Source organism: Falco punctatus (genome assembly GCF_963210335.1).
Source record: "Falco punctatus genome assembly, chromosome: 1".
Lineage (NCBI taxonomy): Eukaryota > Metazoa > Chordata > Aves > Falconiformes > Falconidae > Falco > Falco punctatus.
This window is the reverse complement of record NC_137580.1, coordinates 91,242,218-91,246,952: the sequence shown is the minus strand read 5'-3', so window position 1 is coordinate 91,246,952 and position 4,735 is coordinate 91,242,218.

Below are 4,735 nucleotides of genomic sequence, written 5' to 3'. Positions count from 1 at the left end.
TCCTTTTGGTTAAAACCAACATCTGTAGATTTGTTCTTAACAAAAATAAAGCCATCCATCTCCTTTGGCCTGCCTTTCTGTCATGTAAGCTCAGGAAAACTGGCTCGGTCAAGGTTTACAGTAGCTGTCGCAGCCTGCAGTGGGAAAGGCACTTATCTGTAGAAGAGGGTTAGCAGTTCTCAAGAATGCATCCTTCCCTCGGACTGAGGGGGTGGCTTTTGTTTATCCTCTGGCACACAATGAAATTATGGGAAAACATGCTTGGATGCACTGCAGTAGTAAGGTGGGGCAGGGCAGCGGTTAAAAATGGAACGAAGCCTTTGATCCCTGGCCAGAGCAGATGACTCCCAGGGTTTGGGTTTTAGGGTGGACGTCATGTTCTTTCTCTTCATCTCCGTGTACAGATCGAAGAGTTCCCCTCCTACCTAGTGAGCAGAACAAAGCCTCCCAGGCAGGCCTGGGGGGAAAAAGGGATTGTGAGCAAGGTTGGAAGGAGGGAGGGGAGTTGGGAAGCCCGGCTAGCCCCTGTTGTCATGCCTGGCTCAGGTGGGTGCTAGAGGAGGGGTGCAAGCCCAAGCATTCCCAACAGCCGGCCAAGGAGGGGAGCCTGCAGCTAGATGCAGCATGCATCCCGAGATCTCAAAGCACCACAGCAAAGAGCACGCGGCTGAGCCTCTGGGCTGTTGCCTTGGTGGGGGACGCAGGGGCTGGCTGGGGCTGAGCACTGAGTCATGACAGCGGCTCGGGTTTGTGACAATGTTTTTCCTGTTAATCTCCCCCACCATCTCCCCCAGAAAACACAATGGAAACTCCGTAATCCAGGAGATAGCCTGGGGCATACCACAACTCCAGAGGGTCCTCAAAGGAGGCTCTGAGTCCTCCCCAGATTGTTCAGCAGCCAGACCAGGTAGTAAATAACCACATGAGTCCAAAGGACCCGAAGGGGAGTGATAGAAGTATTACGTGCTTGCGCTTAGTCCTGCTCTATCCCAGATCTGGAGTGGGACGCTCAAAGACTCCAGAGCGCTGACTCCTTGGAGCCAGAGTATATCATCTGTTAAGTCTCTGGCACGACAGACTTGCTTTAGAGTGAGCAAATTGAAGGTCATGTCTCAAGATCTGGTTAATGCCACATGCCAAAGTAGACACAGAAGCAGAAGGATGATAGATACTCAGATGTATAGATCAATCTATGGCTCAAGGCATGTTTGTTTCTTACTTGGTTTTGTATCTGTAGTCTAGGTACATTGTTTTTATTATTTATGGTGTTGGGGGAGTAATCCTCTGCATTTGAATTTATTTGCTGTGCTATGTGGCTGATTTGGAACACGTCCTCTTGTGGTTTTTTTGTTATTTTTTTGCAAGGGAGCTCAGCAATCGTTTGGCACTGAGTACAGGGGGAAAAAAAGAATCCCAAAATTTCATTTAACCATTTACCTTTTCAGCTGCTTTTAGCCACTGCGTACATGTTAGAGATAGCCGAGGGACCCTGTGTGGCCTTGATTCTACAGGTATTTGGTGGAATTTAAGTGCATGCCTAAAGCTAAAAATGCCTAGCCAGGCGGTGGACAGGGTGAGGATGGCTTTGCCTGAGGCGGCAGCAGCACTGCCCGGGAGATGGAGCGCAGCAGCTGGTCGGCAGCAGCACGGGAGCCTCAGCCAGTGCCGCGCAGGGAGCCAGGAGGGAAAGAGGATCCATTACATTGCAAGTTAGCTTTAAACTGGCTTCAGTGTTTTAACGTGAATCATTCATTCCACTAGTGAGATGACTGAGGAGTCTGGGCGCAAAAAAAAAAAAAAAAAAAAAAAAAAAAGAGGAGTGTTTTAGAGGAACATCTGAAGGGATGCAGATGGGGGACTTGGACCCAAGGGCTTCAGCAGCTCGAGGGCATCCTTCGGATGCTTGAGCAGGAGTGTTGCTTTTACCTTTTTCTTGATGAAAAAACATCTTCTTGATGAAGAAACTCAGGGTTCTGGGCTGCTTTCCTCCTTGCATTTGGATCTCTATGGCTGGCAGAAAAAGCCTGTAACGACACCCCGGGGCTTTGCGTCTGAGCTGAGCTGCAGTGGAGCCGGCTCCACATCTGCAGTGGCTCTCATCTGGGGGACACGGGAAGGCAGAGGCAGGGCAAGGAGGGGGAGGCAGTGTGAATTTTTTATTTAGGGTACCAGGAGCAGAGAGAGCTGCTTTTGTAGTCCTCTGAGCAGGGGTTAGAAAGGTCCCAGTGCAGATGTTAACGTGGTAGTTGTCCCTTGGTCATGCAGCTGAACCCGAGTCAAGAGACTCTGGAGCCCAACACGTGCAAGTGTATGGCTAGGGTAGGAAACGTGGCTCTTCTGCAGAAGACTTTCCTGAAAAATCATGACTCTTGAGGCGCTGAGCATTGAGTCGTGTGGTCCTGGACAGAAGGCAAGGGTCATCCCTAAGCCTTGGAAGCCCCTCAGCAATTCAGTTTCCTAGTGAATTCCTCCTCTCGCAGTGTCCCGTGTCAGGGATTTCCATGATCACATCTCTCTCTGCAACTCAAACTAACAGCTCAGGCTGTGCAGCCAAAAGCCAAATTGGACACATGTCCTCTGAGCACAGGGGACAGTTCTGGCCCGTTACATTTGCAAAAGTAGTTTAAATGAAACATTAAGGCCAGGAAACCCAACCCGCATAGCCTGGAAGCTTCGCATTGTAAGTAGGCTGACGCATCATTAATTCAGCTGCTTTGCTCACCCGTGGTATTAACTACGCTTGTTTTCCTTGTTACATGTAAAACTTGACACTTTGCTATTTCTGACTTTTGGTCTGTACTAAACTTGAGACCCAACATTCTCCAAACACATACAGTTTGGCTGAGTGGGTGCTTCAGTAGAAACTTGGGTTTGTCAAACTGTCCACCTTAGTGTGATTCCTTACTCTTAATTTGGAATTTGGGGGTTTGTTTATCGTTACTGTGCATTCAGGGAAGAGGTGTTTCTGCTGGTATTGTATTGTCTCATTTCCAAATATTGGAGGGGAAGAAAGTACACGAATGCTTGGTTTTAAAAATGTGCAGCATTGCTCTTCCTAATCAGCTCTGAGGTGTGTGACTGTCACTATCAACAGATGTATTTGAATTATTTTCCCAATCTGACTGTTGAAAATAAAAATTTTCCTAATGATTTCATTACTGTTGTGCAAGCAGAATAGCTTCATGTAGGCTGGTACAAGGAGACAAAAGGTGGCCCTGGCCTGCCCCGGACTGTTTGGATGGGAGCCAGCTCAGGCATGGGCAGAGGAACACAGGTCCTGGCACCCCATCTTCTTTTGGATGTGCCCTCCAAGCTGTGTCCACATTTCTATGGCAAAATTCAGCACAGTACGTGGTCTCCAATTAGCATGTTCCCAGTAAAACTGGCCCAGCCTTTCTTTATTCTCGGTGTAACAGGTTACACTGAAAAGAAAAAACAGATTTTGGCTAAAATTAAAATGTTTTTTAAGACTGTCAGCTTCAACTAAATTTTCCAGCAGATGAAGTTGGCATGACTTCCTTTAGCTTTCATGTTTTGTTTGGATAACATCAAAAGGCTCTTGTTTCAATGGACTAGGATCTTGTCATTTCAGCACTAGCATTTCACTTCATCTTGGCTTCTCTATCATAGTAAATAAACTTTTCAGTGTTGCAGTGAGCAAGGGGGTTGGTGACCCCGCACGAGGTGTAACAGACCTTTAAAGGGAATGGATGATGCCTGTATACCTCTTCCAAAAGGGACTTGGGGACCATGGCTTCATAAAGTGACCAGAGGTAGGGTAGGACTTCCTAGTGTGGTGACTTACAGACAGGAAGCACGGAGGAGGCGCCGGTTGCCTCTACAGTCGGTGGTATTGAGCACCAAAGTGGGGCTGAGCTGTCCTCATCCATGGGAGGGCTTTGGTTTTGCCAGAACATGTGTGGTTTTTTCTTAATAGAAAACCCCGGGACTTTTTACTTTGTAGAAAACTTCAAAATCTCGACTGATTTTTTTTTTTCCAAATGGGAATCTTAAGTGCATTTTGTCACACTGGAACTTGTGACAGGGGACATTGCTTCGTGTCCCACGGCAGCACCCAAGAGCAGCCGGTGTTGAAAACCCTGACACGCTCCCAGGGAAAGCTGACTTTGACTGCAGCAAAAGGTGTTTGGTTGGGTTTTAATCCACACAGAAGTGTTTGAAATAAAGGTGCTTCCAAGGCTTGGAGGAGCGCTGTTCCCCCAGCTTTGGGGCTCTTGAGTGTGTCCCATGGGTAATGCTGGTGATCTTTTTTTTTTTTTTTTTTAATCCTATCACTCCACTTCAAGGGGTTTATTTTAAATGATACTGTTTTAAATGTATTAAGTTTCCCTGGGAGGATAAAGATAGATCTTTCCCCCATGTCCTCGATGGGGGGAAAAGGCAGACCAAGCTGCAAGAACAGGTGCTTATGTTAAGGTGGGATGAGTTCCTGTTGATGGCTCTTTGGTTTCCATGCCCAGTGGTGTTCCCAAACTAAAGCCCAGAGGATGACTTTCCCATTTCTGAGGCTGAATTGCTTTTCTGCATTTCTAAATTCATCGGGTGAGTTTGCTTCTCAACAGGTACCACTAGTAAAAGCACAGGCAGTTCTTTGGAGACACTTTATCCCCCTGGTAGGTGCCGGTGGGGAAGGTGAAGAGGAACTCTGCTGCTTCTTTCCTGGGTGTGGTTACAGTCTTTTCTCATGGCTGTGGACCATTAAGCAGGGCATGCT